Source organism: Polypterus senegalus, chromosome 14, assembly GCF_016835505.1.
Source record: "Polypterus senegalus isolate Bchr_013 chromosome 14, ASM1683550v1, whole genome shotgun sequence".
In the NCBI taxonomy this organism is placed as follows: Eukaryota; Metazoa; Chordata; class Cladistia; order Polypteriformes; family Polypteridae; genus Polypterus; species Polypterus senegalus.
Window position 1 is genome coordinate 91,442,952 of NC_053167.1, and position 20,233 is coordinate 91,463,184.

Here is a 20,233-nt window from a genome sequence, read left to right on the forward strand (position 1 = left end):
TCACAGATTGTAATGGTGGTGTGATTGTTAATGTACTTGTCTTTCAAGCAAGAAATCTGTGTTTGATTCCTGTCCAATAAATTTAAATTTTTTCTTTAAAGTATTTGTTTAATCTGGCATTTCCCTCACTATGGCCCCAAGCATAATGTCTCTGAAATTAACCATTGCAGTTGAGGGTTTTATGGACAATTAGGGGAAAAAAGGATATTGTATACAAAGAAGCTTACCAATATTAGCTGTAGTTAATGTGTTTAATGTAGCAAGTTTAAGATTAATAAAGTGTGGTAGTGTATCATTTGTAACTACCTTTCCATTGTCTCACCAAGGCAATTGCAGAACTGTTATATACATAATTTTATATTCTACTCCTTATGTTTCCTTGAGAATAACGTAAGTTTTTTTTTTTCTTTCAAAAAGACTTCAGGACAAAACTGCAGACAGTGAACTGCTTACAGGTCAAGTCAAGTTTATTGTCATATGTGCAATGAATTTTTTACTTGCATATCTCCTAAGAACAGTTGACAAAAATACAAAAATTTAATAAATACATACATGGTATACATAACATTCAGCATATACAGTGTATATATAATGTGAGTGTCAAGAGCTGTGTACTGTTTGGCAGAACGTAGGGGTAAGAAAAGTGGCTATGCAGGATGGCTGAGGTCTCAAATTATGCTATTTACCTTTCTTAGATAAGGATGGTTCTATGTCTGGAACAGAAGCTACCTGGATGCCAGTTATGGTCTGTGGTGCCTTTACCACTTTTTTTGCTTTATGTTCTTAAGCCAAAGAGGTGCCATCCCAGGGTATGATGCTGCCAGGGATATTGGACTCCACAGTACTCCTGTTGAAGTTTGTGAAAAATGTGAGCTGCCCTCAGATATCTCAAGAAGTAGAAGTGCTAGTGATCCTTCTTTGCAAGTGTTGAAATGTTATTGCCAACATAATTACTGGACTCAAGCAATCCAGGGCTCTGGTGCTAGAAGGAAAAGTGGATAAAACTAACACAATGAACCATTTTTTATAGATTTTCCCTCCCATTGCCACCTTCTTTTAATAACCAGTCTCCCCACAGCATCCCCACTACATCAATAACTCCTACTACATCAACTGGAAAGGCCAGTGACGAGTCCACCTCTGACAGTTAGTATGGGCTGTCCATAATTGAAGGCCAAGTAAGGAGACAGCTGCGAAAGCTACACACAGGAAAAGCTGTGGGACCAGATGGAATCATTCCTTGAGTTCTTAAGCCAGTGCTAACCAACTTTGTGGTATCCTCCGTCACCTGTTCAGTCTTGTCACACAGGCTCCAAGTCGATGCTGCTGCTGTGCAAAACATCCTGCATTGAAGAGGCAGGTGCTTCTTCACCTATCGAATACAGGCAAGTGGCACGTATGCCTCACATCATGAAGACATTAGTAACACTGCTCCTTGACTGTATGTCTTGTTGTGGTAGAAGTCCTGGACCCACTGCAGTTTGCCTATCAGACAAAGATTGAATTGGAGGGTGCAATTATCTATTTGATCCACATGGATTATTCTCACTTGGATAAAACTGTGGGAGGATTATATTTTCACCTGTAAGGGGTAAACTCAAAGATAGGGAGGTGGATGAACCTATGGTGTCCTTCATAATTGATTATCTGTTGGGCAGACTGCAGTTTGTGAGACTCAAAGACTGTATTTTTGATATGGAAATGAGCAATTCTGCACCACAAGGAACAGTGCTGTCTCCATTTCTCTTCACTCTGTACAGCTCAAACTATAAATATAACACCAGGTTATGTCACTTGCTTAAATTCTCAGATGATTTTTGCACTTATGGGCTGTATCGATAAGGGGGATGAGACAGTGTATAAGAGTCAGGAGGAGAGCTTTGTATGTTGGTGCATAAATAATTGTCTGCAACAACATCGGCAAAACCAAGGAACTGGTTATTGATTTTCACCACACTCTTGGTTTCATGCATGCCTGGTCACTATTTTTGGGAGTGGATGTAGAGGTAGTACACTCCTACAAGTACTTGGGGGTCCACATTGGACTGGTCTTATAACATAGAGGAGCTATATAGGAAAAGGGCAGAGCATGCTGTTTTTTAGGAGACTGCATTCCTTTAATGTGGGCACTAACATACTTCACATCTACAACTTTGTGATGGCCTGTGCAATTTTCTTTGCTGTGGTGTGCTGGGCTGGTATCATCACTTCAAGGGAGGTCCACCAAATCACCAAGGTAATTAAAATGGCAAGCTCAGTTATGGGAAACACTTTTGGCCTCTTAGAGGCAGTAGCAAAGGAGAGAAGTGTGATTATGAACAATGCTGCACATCTTCTTCATGACACACTATCGTTGAGTACTTTCACCCAACGAATTATTCAGCAGTAGTGTGTCGAGAATTATTACTGAGGCTTCTTTATACCAGCTGCAATACGCTTGCATAATGCCTCACTGTGACTTTCAAGATTTTCTTCCATTTTGTCATTCTGTTGTGTATTTATATTGTGTTTATTTATTTACCTATTTATGTATTTGTTTAAAGAGCTTCTGTAAAAAGAGGTAGGTGGTAGGTAAGGGAAATTGGGCAGGTTTTATTTAGCAAAATTTCTAATTTGGAGGTGGTGACAGAAATGTGTTGCTGGAAAGTTAAATTTGGAGTGTAATTGTTTTTAGGATGCGGAGACGTTGTCTGTGTACAGATTTCTAAATGAATTAATCCCCAGTGTTTTCCAGACATTAAAAACTGCATACATTTGAGAGGGTGGAAAAAGGTGGTGATTGTGCAGAGGTACCACAGATAAAAGCTTCTCTGTCTTGAAGTACTTCCTACATTGGATCCATATTGAATGAAGTAAATGAAGCACAATTGGGTATCAGCAATGGCTTGTATTTATTGGGGATACAGAGCAAGGAATATAAAGAAGTACTGCAAGATTTTATTTCTATTGTGGAATAAGCCGGTATATGTTCATCTATTAGTGTCAATGTCCAGTTTTTTTAAGCTGATTTTTCATTTTAACCTGAAGTAAACTGAATCTTGCCTAACTTGGTTTTAAGGTTATAGTGATCAAACTGCTTTTTTAAATTTGTGCACAGAAAAACATGTTATATAGTGCTTCCCCTAGTGACACACAGAAGCCTTTAAAGAATCAGATTTGCACTTGTGTCTCAATAATAGTTACTGGGCTTTACCCTACGAGATCTTATTTTCCATCTAACTTGGTATTTATCAATGGGCATTTAAGTCATACATATACTGTATTAAGTGTCAGTACATTTATAGGTATGTTCCTTATCCTCTTAGCCAGGAATATTGTTTTTTTACTAATAATTGCAATTTAGGTGTATAAAAGTATATTTTTATATGTTTGTAAAGGTGTTAGTGATCAATTCAAACCATGCACTATTTATAATAAAAGATAAAAGAAAAATTACCAAAAGAAATTTTATTCAGCATCTTTCTCTGTGCCTTACAAAATGCAATTGTTTTCTCTTTAAAATAAAAAAAGCATTCTGTACATATTATGTTAAATAACGCTACAGTCCAAAGTAAATAATTTCCATAGGGCACAATATGTAGTAAAATATAGTAAGTGTAATTAATTTTAAAGTTGAATCTGAAGAGTTTTCTTTTTTTATGGTCCTTATTAACTTACAGTAGAGAGAATAACAGCTTGTGTACACCAAATATGACTGTTAGTAAAGAGAAAACATAAAATGCTCATTCATAAATATACTTTTGTTCTGTAATTAAAAGTGAATGATTAAATACTTGACATAAGGCAAAGTGCAGAATGCTCATTCACATAAAAAAAAATTCCTTTAGTCTGAATGTTAGTAATCTTTTTGCGCTTCCCTTGCTTTCAGCTAGTGCTTTTAGTAATTTCATAGACTCATCTCTTTGAAGCCACTGTTAATTAACCCTTACATGAATCTCTTCTCCACTGTATATAGGTTAGGTAGGTTACGGTCACAGCACAGGTTGATAACGCTTTATTATGTTTTTGTGACTACCTAAGGGAAAAAAATGCATGAAGGTTAAAGGGTTAAAAGAGCAGCAACAAGATCTTAGGTTAAGTCTTTTGCTGTTTTGCAGGCAGAGGTGGAATTGAGTGTAAGGCCCTAATCTCTTAACCGCACAGTCTATGTCACTGCTGCTGCTCTGAAAGCAGCTTAATAAAACTCAGGGTTTTGTATTGTCGACTGGTGGTAATAGAATCAACCTGCTTTATTTCTCTTCTCTTAGGCTGCCAGGACAATGCCAGCACTTAGGACTGTGTGTTCCTGATTACTTCAAGCAGTGGATTAATCTCAAAAAGGTACTTTTGTTAGCAACAACAAAAAGAGGAGCAGTGTTTTTCAAGATGCCTTAATAGCTCTGCCCTATTTGCATTGAAATTACTTATTATTTTCTTTCTCTCTGTCCTCATACCAAGACCCATACACCCCCAACCATTGCTGTAAATCTCTTTTTATCAAGCTTTGCTTTCTTGTGCTATGGCAAGATAGAATACATTGCCATGAATGATGGGATACATGTCAGTTTCTTATCTGGGAAAAAAGCAGAAACAAACAGGTGCAATGGCAACACATTCATACTGCTTTTGGCATCATTTTGGTCACATTGAATCAGTGTTGCTGTAGCAGGGTAAATGATAAGATATATGTGTTATGTACTGTATGGCACAGAAAGCACTAAGTAGATATATTTTCACATGGACCAATCCTCTTTTGAACGTTGTGCTTTATCTTAATATTTTCTGATTTGCTGAATGCTGTCAGTGTTATAAATCTATATTGTAAAAGGGTAGCTTAAAAATTAATCCCGTGCTAATTGCACTGATTTGTATGTAATAACAAAATGCTATTTGTTAGTTGATACTTTTGATTTCATTGCTCCCTTTTTATTATTTTTCTCTGTCTTGCTTCTTTATAGTCTATCCAATCTTGAAACCTCACCTACATCCAACCTTTTTTTATATCCTCGTCACCGTTTTCTTTTTTTTTTGACGTATCTGAATTTTTCACTCATTCCTTACTGACTGAATGACCTCCAGACCTCCACCTGTCCATCTGCTTACATCTTATTATGTTTAAGTTGGGCAACTAATCCAGTCTGGTTTTGGTTCCTTTTTTCACCATCAACCGAGCAGATGTTACCACTGGACTGTAGTAATCACTGCTGAATGTACATTAACCATGGAAAACACACTGAGTCTGTCAATAATATCATTACATAGCTGTCTACCACATCCTTACAGATTTGTAATAATGATAATGGTAGTGTGTTATTGGAATTCCTTCTCAAGTCATGAAGTTGACTCATTAAAATATCAATTTATTCAGAATTAAACTTGGATTCATACTTTGTAGTGCTGTAAACTTGGAATATCTCATTTCAGCTGCAGTCAAAAATGGTATCACTTATGACACATTTCCGACTTTGCCTTTCCTCTGTGTGCTGTCACACTATATTCCCTCCTTGTTAAATTATTGTTTGAGAGCTTGTGTCCAATATGCAGGGGGATGGTTAAAAAAATACACTTCTCCTTAACTGACTCAGTTATCTATTATAATAAGTCATCAGCAAAATCATGCCCCTAGGTAAAAAACTGTAAATTTCAATACCTTAAACTTCCTGTCATTTTCTTACATTAACTTTGTCACAATCTTAAAGCTCCATTACATAACTTGAATTTAGCACTGTTTTGTGTTTGTACCACCTGCTCTCTGGAACTCTTTCCATAGACATTCAATTTTTTCTTGAAAGAGCACCTTTTTTCTTACATTTTAAACAGGTGTTATCTGTCAATGTTTTATTTTCTAAACTATTCTACTATTCCTACTACTGTATACTGATATTTATTTTTCTTTACTGGATGTTGTGTTAGATTGTATTGTGACAGCACCTGTTTAGTGTTGTTTCAGTTTTACTTTTCCTGTGTTTTCCTTGTGCTTTTATTGTGCATCTGAGTTACCTTTTATTAAACTTTGTTATTTTGTTCATTATAAACTAACGTGAAACGGTATTCTCTTTTAAAGGCAAAAAATAGAATCAAGATGTATTATTTCATTCGATCAAATATTCCTTTATTAATAAGACAGTCATTATACTTTCTGTACATGTACATATGGGCACTGCAGTACTGGATTGCGAGAGATGTGTTGCCTATTTAATATTGTATGTCAGAGCTCTGAGGTTACTGTCAACTTGACACCTTGAGTGTTAGGGTGTTTAAGATTTCAAGGCTATTCCAACTGACAGTTTAAAATTGTGGAAGGATCAAGTTATGCTCTGTTGTTTTGGCTGTTAACTTTGGAAGTATTTGGTGATTGCTAATATAGAGAAACTGTTTTGAAGAGAGCTTCCCCTTGGTGGCATGAAAGATAGGTGAAAGAACAAATTATTTTTCTAAATTTGGGTTGGTAGTGGAGCTCATAAGGTACTTATAAGGGTGGAATGGGGAAGTACCATTACAGAGTATCCACTTCAAGGTCGGATATTATCAGATGATAATACCACTTTTACAGAGTGTATATATATATATATATATATATAACACAAGTAAACACAAAATTTTTTTATTATTTTTTTTACAAGTTAAGAAATGTTTTCTGTTGAAAATATTTAGTTTAGGTTCATTCATTATTCATTTCTTTGGCACCTGCTGTATATAATGTAGCTAATGGCTAAAAGAAGAGCAGAGTGATAATATTGTTATTGTATCTAAACTTAATTTTAACTGCCATAATACTTGTTTCACTTTTACCTAAATGACAATGCTGAATAATTTGTGCACAGTCCATGTTAGTGTTTGCACATGCATTGGATAAAAGCATATTTTACATGTCAGTGTAAAGTCAGTTTCTTTTTTAATTACACTGCATCATTTTTTGTCCAGGGCACATTTCACTACAGGGGTTTGTTTAAAAAACTGAAGTGGATTGTGGGTGGTGTAAGGGGCATTGTGATGCTCTACCACAGAATTGATGGCTCCTTGTTTAATTCCAGACATGAAGTATCATCTTCAAGTTTGCTTTTCTTCTGATGCTCATGTAGGTTTCCTCTGGTGTTCCTCAACAGTCTTAACTCCTGTGATTATGTTGTTTGACACCTCTGAACTCCCACAGCATATGTTCTGCAAAATTTGACATGGATCCTCATGTAGTTTCAGCTGTATGCTTTGCTTGTCCCCAGCCCATTTCTGCTTTGAATAAAAAAATGTGGTTTTGAAAATATGAGAAATATGACAAAAGTAGCACCTTTTTCTGAAATTAAATCTTTAGGCCTGTGTATCTCTAGATATTACCTGAAATCACTTTAGTGTGTTACTTACCATGCAATATTTGGTTTTCCTATAAATTTAATGTAAATATTTTCAAGTTTAAAACTGGTCATATAAAATACAGTGGAGTGGTTTTGATAAATAATGTACACATCTTGCATTAAAACTTATTCATTAAATATATTGGCAGATTAATTTTGTGTAAAATGATTAATTTTTTAAAACATTATCAGTTATTATTTTGTTATTATTATTTTGGATTACAGTGTGATTTTTTTAAGTCTTTATTTTTGTTTGATTTACTTGACTAATAATATAATTGTGTACCAGGAAATTAATGTATTTTTTTGTTTTTTCTTTGTATCATAATATCTTAATTTAAACTGAATACAATTCTCTGTTTACTGTACCTTTTGCAACCAACAAAACAAAGGTATTTTTGCAGATTAGGTACTACCATACTAATCCAATATTACTTATATTCTTAAAATCAATGATACTGAAGTCCTGTTGAATTCTTTTAATTTTCCATTGTTGAGTGGTGCAGTCTAATTATGATGATTTTTAGATAAACAGTTATGCAAGTAATGTTTTAAGTATTGACAATGTATATTCATTTCTAAATTTAATGTAATTCAGTGTTATATGTTGTATATGTTCAACCTTCTTAATTTATTTTAATAGCATGTTTTTGTACTGATCATGTGTTTGAATTTAAATCACCCCTTAACTTATGCTTTCAGGTTTCTGTACTGTGTATTGTGCTGCATCACAATAGTCAGTATTTTTGTAAGCCTAATAATATTTGTTAGTATTTTGAATGTATCTCTTATGCTCTTTATTATTTTAAATTTAAAATCTGAAATTAATCATCATTGGTCAGTAATTATTAATATTTTAAATATTTGTAAAAGATCTACATTAATTCTGTAAGCTGATTTGCATTCAAATCAATAATATTTGGATATTGAATGCATATATTTACTGGTAGTTTTCCTTAAATATTATTTTAAATGTCATTTGAATTCAGTCTGAAATGAAAGTAGCAAGGTTTTTACTGTGTAAAGCCTCAGCATTAGGTCTGATGTCTAATAACATATTAGACAACAATTTCACATGTGACATTGTAACATGTTGCCCCATTAAATAAATGCACAAAACAGTTTCAGGGAATAGAAAGGGCTTTAATTTGAAATATGATGATTTCATGGCTGTAATATGTTACCTCATTAAATAATGGCAAACAGAAGGTATATATATATATATATATATATATATATATATATATATATATATATATATATATATATATATATATATATATATATACATAATTCTTAGGTTTTCTTTTGTTTAATGTAAGAAGCAACAGACACAAGACAGTAAGTAATTCTGGACAGAATGCCAGTCCATACCAGAGCATATTATTTTTTGCAAACACATTTGCAGTTATGTATTAATCTAACAGCCATGATTTGGGACTATTTAAAGAAATTAGCGTCCTGGGACGAATTCCACTTTATCAGTTGTCCTACAAGGGATCTTGAACAGAAACGGAACGAGTATGTAAGTGTAAATAGTTATCTCTTCGTTCCTCACCCCCAATATGCCACCATTACAATGTGTCAGAAGTATAAAATATAATTCCTTTTCGCTTTATATCATGTGATTTTTTACAACCTGTTCATTTTAACATGATGACCACATCATTTGTTGTCTGTCTATTAATAAAGACTAAATTTTTTCCAACCTTCTTACTAGAGAAGCTGTTTTTGATTTAGTGTGTTGATTCAAAAATATACTGTGCCATTCAAAATCATGTATATATTTCTCTTTTCCTTTCAAGTGTATTTCATTTACTCTTTTTTTCTATTTCCCTTACTTCTTGGAAAAAGCTGTTCCAACCTTTTATCAAAAACTGCTTAATCCCATTCTAGATCACTGGAGTGGCAAAGCCATTCCTAGCAGCATCAGGTTCTATACAGGAATATAATTCATCTCAAAGCACACTCCACACTCAAACACACACTCATTCAGGGGCAAAGTGTTTGTAAATCATACCTTTATATCAAAAGTTAATGTGAAGACGATGACTCAAGATTTATAAAAATTCATGATTATATTTCACTGTTATAAGCTTGTAGTAGCAACAGGTGCAATGGATGAATGAGTAATATGCATATAAAAAAAGATCAAGTGAAGGAAAGAATCTGTCAATGTAATGAATATCAACAGATGTGTATCCCTGCAGATTAAAAGCAAGAACATACCTGTAGTACTCTGTATACTTTAATATGAATCCAGGGGTACAATATTGGTACATTGGTTTTATCTATCTATCTATCTATCTATCTATCTATCTATCTATCTATCTATCTATCTATCTATCTATCTATCTATCTATATTATTGTAAAATGTTTCTGTTGTATTTCTTAAATCTTAAAAAAAAATTAACCTTTTTCTGTTAAATTGAGATGCCCACAGTAGAGCCGTAACATCTGAACCTTACTGCCTGCCTTCTTTTTTGCCTGCTGTGTTAACATGTGTTGCCTTTGGGGTAATCAGTGGAAAAAAAATATATTACGTCCTTTTACAATTACCAGCTTTTGGAATATTAAAATGTCTCGCTGCATCGCCAGGGTTATTTTGATTGGTATTTTAACCTTTGACTACCCTATAAAGCAGGCGGCTCTCTGAGCCAATATTAGAGGGCTGAAATTTAATTCCGAAATGATTCCAGATAATAAGGGAGATGGATAATGTATGCATGAAGGATATTATGTTTGGGCTAAATGCAGTTGGGGCCAGGGCTTTGGAGTTGAATAATCACAGCGAGTGAGTTATAATCTGTGGGATAGAAATACCTTACTGTCAGAGTCAGGAGAAGAACTCTTAAATCAAGCCAGAATAAAAAGGGGAAGGAGGGAATTGAGAGCGTAGAGGGCCAAAGGCGCCAAGTGATATTCTTTAACGAACTTTCATTAGTTACTCATGTCCTTTTGTTCTCCAGTCTACCCTGTCCTTCTTTTCCAGTTTTCTGAAAAAAAAAAAAAATTGGTTACATGCAATATGTCTTGACAGATTAATTAATTATGTTGTTGATGTTGTTCTTACTTTTAAGCAATTTAACCCTAAAACAGGAAATATAACATGAGTATCTCTAAATAACAAATGCATACACTATTTAATATTTAAGTGTTTTTCTATATGTTTTGTCCTTTCTGAGATTTGTGAATGGAAAAGTATTTATTTAACAAAAACAAAACTGACGATAACTCAAAAGGAAGTCACAGCATATGTGTCTTAATGCACACTCATTTGAAGCAGACTTTTTCCTGTATATACTGTATATATTGTTGTGCTTAAGAGCACTTACCTAATATAAACCAATCTAATCTTGCTTAGGTTTGTAGAGGATCAGGGCCTATGTTGGCAGTATTAAACTCAAGACTAGGATGAGCCTAGGGCCTATTCGCACACACCTAGACTCGCACTAAGCCAATTTAGAATTGCTAGTTATCTTAATATGAATGTCTATGGAATTAAACAGTCAGTGTTTATTTTACATGATTATATTATAAGATTATAAAACAGTATCAGATATACAACTCATCAGTTCAATACTGTAAATCAAAACAGTCTCAATAAAAATATAAATGGTGCATCACCAAAAGATACCAGAAAGTGTTTAATTGATAACAGGGAATTTCAAATAGTTTTTTCAAATATAAAATGATTATAATGTAATCCAAAAAGTAGGGTACATGGGAACAGTATGGGATAAACTTTTAGCACATGTGAAGACAGCAGTCCGAGATGATATTTTTGTTAAGGTAATTAACAAACGTATCAAACATTTATATTATATTTAAAATAAATCTTTATTGACTGTCTTCTGCATGAAATTCTGTGTTTAAGAGATTGGAAAAGTAGGATAATAAAAAAAAGCCAAAGCCAGTTACAGTATTAGATGAATTGTTTTATTTTTGTTAGTATTTATAACAGTTATCAGTTCCTGCGAAAGACTGGCATCCATGCCAGGACTAATGTTTGTCTAACACCCAGAGGTGCCAGGATAGGCTACGGGTTCCAGAATTCATATAATAAAAATGGTGGGTTTAGTGAAGATATTAATTGATGTCTGCGGTGGGCTGGTGCCCTGCGCAGATTTATTTTTCTGTCTTACGTCCTGTGTTGGCTGGGATTGGCTCCAGCAGACCCCGTGACCCTGTGTTAGGATATAGCGGGTTGGATAATGACTGACTGACTGATTGATGTTTGTTAATGATTCTCACGATTTATTTTTCTAAAGATTTAAGGTCATTCTTGAAACAGACATTATTATAAATGTTACACTTGCATCATGGACTAAATACTCACTGTGTTATGAAAGATAAGCTATTTTAAATTATTGATGAATTCTCCTAAGAAAACCAGTCCTGAGTCATGATAATATTATTTTCCTTTTTTAGAAATTACCTTTATACCATGCTTCATTATTTTGTTCAAATAATATATCCTCTATCTTTTGACAGAAGTCACATTCTAATAAATTATTTTCTAGTTTAAAGTCTTAATAATCCTTGATTTTCACACAAGTCATACTATAGCCTGTTATTCCTGTAAGAGCCCATTTTGAAGTTTGGTTAGACATCTTGCCTCACACACATCATGTGGAAAGATAACATGTTTATCTGGAAATTCACCTACATCTTTAACAGGTATAGGTGTAGAATGTTTCAAGAACAAATAAATTAAATAATTAGTACTTGATTAGGGTAACATGATATCATCTGATGATGTATTTCTTTTATATATTTTACAAGTCATAGAAAAAGGTGCATCTTTATCTTCTGGAATGCACTTTTGTTTTGTTCATTGCCTTTGATATAATATTTGATCCTTATTATAATTTAAAATACATGAATTCTGAGTATTTGTTTTTAATGTAAATTTTAGTATGAGAGTCTGGCTGAACTAAACAGCTCACACTGCACTTTATTTCTTTTTGAAGTCTGGAGTGTGTTTGTATATATATATATATATATATATATATATATATATATATATATATATATATATATATATATATATATATATATATATATATATATATATATATATATATATATATATATATATATATATATATATATATATATATATATATATATATATAGAAATACTATGGCTTCTCCCACTTAAATTTCTGCAGTCATATCTCTATGTAACTCTCACTTTGCCCATTCTCTTCCTCCCTCTCTCTCTTCTTTTGTTCTCCCCTTGCCTATTTATCACTGTGTGAAGGTTGAAAGAGATATTATTAATCCTGGCGAATGAAGGCAGGGTTAGTGGTATGGATCGCATTGTGAGAGGTGTAATGATAGGAGGCCTCGCTTGGCCGGTGGCCTGCGCCGCCTTGATGAATGGGGAGCAGGGCGAAGTGACTGGCGCTAGCTGGCAGGCTGCTGGGGCGTGCATTCCCCTACCTGATGCCGTTCTCAGATCTTCTCACTATAGGTGATTTGGTCTTAAAACCAAGGGGAAAGCGAGCATTTGAAGACCTTTAAACCTCCCTGAGAATAGTGTTTGTTGAGATTGTTGATTTTTTTCAGATTTACTACATGTAGCTCTCTTTTTTCCTCTATAAGTTTATAATATTTATAGAATGCACTAATTTCTTCATTCCAAAACTTTTAAACTTATCAAAGAGGCAAAAGGAAATTGAGCTGTGTTGCCATATAATTAATCAAAAAAATCTGATGCCATTTTTAGCTATAATAAATATAAGTATAGTTTATAGTTTTTTGCTTCTCACTATATGTCTCATAGATAACTTTCTATCAGTAACTTCAAGCTAGATTTTAAGTATGGGATAAATGGTGTATTTTTGTTCTTTTATATTTATTCAACTTTCCAGCCTTCTTTCAATTGTTTTTATTCAAGTCACATTTTCACCTTTCTTTCTATAATCGTAGTTATTTTACCCTGGATAGTTTATTTGATGAAAAAAAAATCTTACAAAAGAATGATACTCAGCAAAAATGCTTTATAATAAGAAAGAAAAATTACACTTTCTTCACAACCTTGCTTAATTTTCAATATAACATTAATGAATTATGAATTACTTCCATAATGCTAGAATACTGAGTTTTCTTATCAGTTCATCACCACAATCATGATACACTATATATTATATGATAAAATTTTATATGGCACGTGGTACTGCTGTCTAATGCTTCTAACTTTACCCACTTAAGAATCTCTGCAGACAAATACTATACTGAAGAATAAGGGGACAAATATGGTTTTACTATTTTGGGTAAATGGAATGATTTTACATTAAACTTTGCATATATCTTATTTAACATTCAGTAGAAACCAAGCCACCTTGATAATGTATGTGTCAGCTTTTGGAATGAATATTTTTAAGAGAACTTGTACATAATTTATACTTTATCTCTTTAATGCAGTCAAGGGACCTGGCATTATATCAGAGAACATTGTCTGTTACTTGTGAAATAGATGCACCGTATAAAAACAATTTAGATAATGTTACACACTAAACAAACTGCATTGTATACATATTGACATGCATTTAAATATAAATTATACAAAAATAAAAAGGCATAGCTCTTTGTTCCTCAAAGTTGCATACCTCTCATGGAAACACTTTAATAATGATAATAAAATACACATGATTCCTTCATTTTAATTGTATTCTTTTTATGTACTGATTTTCTTTTTCTTAAGTTTTTATAAACAGTAAAGATGGACACAGGAACTGTGACTTATGATTATAAAGTTATATTTCAGAGTAGCTCTAGTGATAAGACATTTATTTGCAATGACATTTTTTATTGTGCCATTAATCAGTCATTCAATCTATTTATCTGCCTATGTGTGGAATCCATCTTATCTTAAAGCACCTTGTTGAAGTTCATACTGACACAATATTCTTTTCACCAACTAGTTTTCTTGTGAACATTACAAATCTGATCAGATTGCTGAGCCTGTAACAGTAAATCACCAATATTAGCAGCAATGAAGACTGTAATTGTGTGAGTCATGTCCAAATTTTTTTCTTTAAAAAAGTGTAATTTTCATGTGATTTAAAGCCCTGTCTGTTTTATTGGTATTTTGTTGTGGTGCACCAACCATGAATGAAATGTGCCATGCTGCCAAGTCCCTAAGAGGTGAATTTTAAGAGTTTTATAGGAAAGTAACTGTTATTTTTGTTGTTTATTTGTGACAAGCTAAGACAAAATGTGCATTTTTAATTAGAAGTGCATCATGCATAAAAAATAACACATTTAAGTATTGTGATTTTTACAATTGGTTTCCTCCCACATTTCAAAAGACAAGCTTTTGGCAGCTCAAAAATGAACTTATGTGGCTATGCATCTGACTGTGCACTGTAGTTGACTGCCATCTTGTTTATCATATTATATTTTGATTAATGTTTAAGCTTTGTGCCCCTTTGTGCCCTTTACTGCACTGGGCCGTAGTGGCAGTTGCCAGTCAAAAGGGATTATTGGAAATACATGAATGAGATGATTTCATATAGTAATTATAGACCTTTGTTATTATGTACTTTTCTTTTTTAATTAATATACAATAACATCCACCTTTTAATATTTCAAATTTGTAATCCAATATATTTTTGAACAAACAGGTTCGTCTAGTTTGGAGAACAATGATTTTTGAGGAAAAAGGTCTTAGAAAAACATAAAACCATTAATCTTAATATTATCATTTACAAAGAATATGTAATGGGGTAAAGAGAAATTAAAATTGTTTCATAATTATTGTGCTATATTTATTATTATAATATAAAAATATATTAATTAGCATATGTAATGATTTCTTATCAATTAATTTTGACTGTATCACACAACCAGGGAATCATCCTGCAAAAACACTGATTTACAAGTAATAATTTAATTTGAATAGTAAAATTTGACTATATTTACTAGTATTGTAAGATTTATTTGACTTGAGGAGTTGTACTGACTTTGAAATTTTGAATTTTGAGTACATTGTCATTAATTTTTCTGAATACCTGGACAAACGTGATTTATTAAACAAATGTCATCAGAAAACTTGTTCTATAGTTTATATGAACAGCAATATGCCTACATAATGCCTCACTGTGACTGCCAAGTTAGAAGTTTTGTTTCTTTTGAAGTTTTCTTGCTTTATAGTAATTTCAGTATGTGTTCAGTTCAAAGTCTGTGTGTGTTTATTTATTTACTTATTTATCTACCTGTTAATGTATTTATTTATTTAAAGAGTTTCTGCAAAAGCCAAATTTCCCTTTGGGAACAAATAAATTATCTATCTATCTGTCTGTCTGTAGTTTAGTGTAGGAATTCCTACTTACAGTGTACTCTTTTCTAGACAGTATAAGTATGTTGTACTACATATACTTGTTATAGTGTACTTGCTCATACACAGAGATAACATCAAGAATAAGTGCACAAGAGATTATGGAAGAATGCACATGCCGTCATTCCATTTCAATAACAACTGAATTATCAAACTTATGTAAAAGGGTATGGATCCATATGAAGTTTGCACACATATTTATAGATGTCTAGACTTAACTTTATTCTCTACTTTTTATTCCATCAGATTGGATGTTTAATTTGTATCTGATCAAATTTATAGAAGAGTATGTTTAACAATTGCAGAAATTATTGCACGCTCTGTTTTTAGTAAAATAGTAAAATGCCAGTCATTTGGAGAATAGTGTTTTAGAAATTATGTTTTACATTAAATGCCAGTGGTGTTATTTACACTGATATTAAGTGCTTATATTCAAAAGATTTCTAAAATCTGCTCTTTACAATATAGAAGTAATGTAAAATTGATGGGGTGTTTTAATGTGCTAGGTATAGAAAAACTGTTTCATTCATTTATTCATGTTTTTGTAAAAGGCATAATTGGCTTTTGTGATGCTTTACTTTTAGTTTCTTCAGACTGTTCTGTTGACAGTATACTTACCATACTAAAAATGATACAACAGTTAATTAAAACGGTAATGTAATTATTATAACTAAAACCAGAAAGGGTGACTGTGGACTGTTTCACTACACTTTTTAAATTCCTGAATTGCGTTCTAGTTAGATTTAGGACCCAGTTTAAAGTTGTACTTTTGAAACGTAAAGTTGTGAATGGCCCCATCTTATGTCGATTGTGGCTGCACAGTGGTGTAATAGTTAGTGCTACTTGCTCACTGATCCACAATACCAGCTCAGGCCCTGTTTGTGTTGCATTTGTGTATTGTTCCTCTGTCGACATGAGCTCTTCCGTATGTATTCAGACTTTTTCCACAATCAAAAATATTTAGCTAGTAGGTACTGGTGATTCTAAACTGGCTCTCGATGAGTGAATATTAGGTTAGGGTTTGTGCCAAAATGCTTCCAGGATTGGTTCTAGAACTTACAGTCCTGAACTAGGATAAATTATTTAATAATGGATAGCTAGATATAAGGTGTTTTTCTGCTGCGTATGGTGTTCTATACTTCATTGTGTTGTCTTTGTGTTTGTGTGTTTTTAGTGAAGTTATATTTCAAACATAGTATAACTATATTATATTTTTAAATGTGTATAGCACTTAATATAAATTTAACAGGATTCCGCGGGTTTAATAATGAAGTACAAGATAGGAACAAGCTGTTTATAGGACTCAAGTCCTTTGCAGAGCATACTGATGCTCCCTTACATGGAGCCAGCTGAGTGTCTCAGATCAACCTTATCACATGTCTTTGAATTCAAAAAAAAAAATGGGTACCTAGAAGAAAACTCCTGCAAACACAGAGAAAATACACTGAGGGGACACCAGTCAAGACTTGAACCAGGTAAATTCAAATTAGCCCATTGAGTTTTTTTCTGAAAAACATGAAATAATGCAGCATGATTAGCATAGATGTAATATCAGTAAATATTATTATCTGATGGCAAATGCAATTCACATAAACTTATTAGAGCTCATGGTCATGTTTCATTCAATCAAAAGCACCCTGGGGGATGAACATATGTTTAAAATAAGCATTGGTACAGGAAATCACAAAGAATACAAAGAAACTGTTTGAATAACAAATATCTAAATAAACATACAGTAGAGAGGTGAGCTCTGTTTTTTTTTTTTGGTTAACAGAAAACTAGTCATTTTAAATGGCTAGATATTATAATGTAAGGATAAATATAGCTGTAGCCAAAAGTGCTCATAAGGATGTTTTCATATGTTTGAACACTTTTACTTGTACAGTGCATCTTTTATAGTAGGTATCAGTGTACCAAGCTCTTGAACAGGTTTTATTGATATTGATAAGATGTTTACTTGGGCTGCTATATATTAGGATGCTGTCAAGATTCTGAAAATGTAGCATGCATATAAAAACAACCAGCAGCATTTTCATGATTCAGTAAATGTGAAATTAACGGTCATAGTAGTGCTGGTCATATTTTCTGCTTTGATTTCAGGCTGTAATGTTTAAAAGAAATAAAACTCTTTACCAAAAATAGTTAACATTTTCAGTTTTTATGAACTCAGACAATTATTATGTTATTCCTTGGAAACCAGACTACACCAGCCAATTAATTGTATTTTATCAAAATTTTCAAGCCCAATCAGGATTCCTTTCCTTGTTTTAATGCTTATGCCACACCTAATTTGCAAATGGTACTCTAGCATGATAATTGTATCTACATGCAAAGACCTTTTTATTTTGTTTTGTTGCTTGCAGATGGATATGCTTTAATTATTACTGGTTGATTTTATACTGCAAATTAAACTGCACTTCTTTGAGCATTATACTGGCTATTATGGTGTATATATATATATCTATAGTCAGAAAGTGTTCCAAAAAATTAAGGAAATAATACTATAAATTATTTTTACAAAGATGTAAGATTGCTGTTATGTTTTTTTATACCAGGTTTATTTTTGTTACAGTAAACGTACATATTCAAAATTTTGTAAACAGTTTTTTAGCAAATAGATTATTACTTAAGCATGTTACAGTTTATACAATGATGACCTATAGAAACTAGGTAAGAATCCCAGCCCAAATAAAGCAATAAGGGCAGCAAAGTATCTAGTGCTGCTTCCTCATAGATCCAAGATCCTGAGTTTGAATCCCATGCCTAGTTGCTCTCTCTGTAAACCTTGCACATTTCAGATTATGTATGGTTTTCACTGATACTTTTGATTTTCTCCAACATCCCAAAGACACATACTCAAAGTTAATTGGCAGGTTTATGTTGGACAGTTTTAAATTAGTTTAGATTAATGTGTGCTCTTGAGCAAATTTGTTTCTTGCCTGGCACCTTATTCTGCTGACATAGAGCCTTGCTCTTTACTACTTTTAAAAAAAATTAAGTCAGTAATTAGATTGATACATTCAAACTTAACTGTTGAAGAGTATAAAAAATTCCAACTTGGAACCAATTAAATCTTGCTTCATTTTTATGGAGCAGTAAATAAAAACTATCTTATATCAAAATTATAGACTATTTAGTTTCAATTCATGTATTGAATAAAAAAAAAAAAAAAACAGAAAACAAAATTTGCATTGTGTTAAATTATCTTTATTATCCAGGGAGTGGATTCTCAGAGGAAGAAGACATATTATACTAAAGTCGGTCCATTGCTTGCCTGCTACTTTTAAGGTAGTATTGCTACCTAGGCAATAAAGGTGGGAAGACATTCCAAAGAGTACTGTGTGGGTCAAACTTGAAACCTGAAAAGATGAAAGGAAATGCTGAATGACAAAGGAATCAACGCAAAAATCACTGCAATATGAACAATAACTCCATAACAGAAAGACTTCTTGTTTTAGACAAAATGAAAAATGACTGGAAAAACAATATTAATTATTCCACCTAAATTTAATTTAAATAATATCCTATTTGAGCCTCTTCTGACTTGGGAAAGTAAATTCCATCCTTCTGCCCAGCTATTTTCAATTTGTGCTTAATCCATTTCATGGTCATGAATGTGCTGAACCTAACACAGCTTCATTGGCAGAAGGCATAAACCATCCCTGGGCATGGTGCCAGTCCATTTTATTCTTGCACCCACACTTGCTCTTATGTGGCCAATTTAAAATTGCCTGTTTAACATACATACATTGTTGGGATGTGTAAGGAAAGATAGCACATACAAAAACCCAATCTGAATAACTGCTTTCATTGTAGAGATATTACACTTATAAATTTAAATTATACATTGTTACCAGTTAGACAGCTTCTTGGGTGTACATAACATGAATTTGGGCAAATAATCAAAGAATATTCTTGAGTCTGTTTTGTCTCTACTGTATAAATGGCAAAGGGATGTATGTGAGTCAGTATTTGACCTCAGGTATTTATTTGCGTGATAGTGAGAGGTGACTGCAATAGAATTCAGTAGTAGAATCTAATAGATACTGCCTAAAATACAGAATATGATCTGTATATTTGAAGTGAGTGGTGTCTACTAAAATCACTTTAAACCAAGGAGGCCAGCTGCGGAAAACAAGCAAGATAGCAGAAAAAACAGGATGCAAGTCTCTGCATTTTCACTACCATAGTGGTCACATGATTTTACAATGTAGTTTACACTTTGTGTCTAAAGCAATTAGCTCATATGATGTAGAAGCAGAAAATTAGAAAAAAAATTAATGGATGGATAGATGGATTCACTTATACTAGTGTCAGCCAGAATGTAAATTATATGTATCCTTGAAGTTTAAGAAGATTGCAAAAAACCAAAAAATGTATGTATTTTAGTAGAAAGTCACAGATTAAGAGCAGTGTCTGACAAGTGCAAAATATTCAGTACTGTTTTAGTTGGTGAAGTCAATCACTCTGTATATGGTAGGTTCTACTCAATAAATGCTGCCTCAATCACTAAGCAATCAGGCAAAAAGAAAATCAATAAGCCATTTCATTATGAAA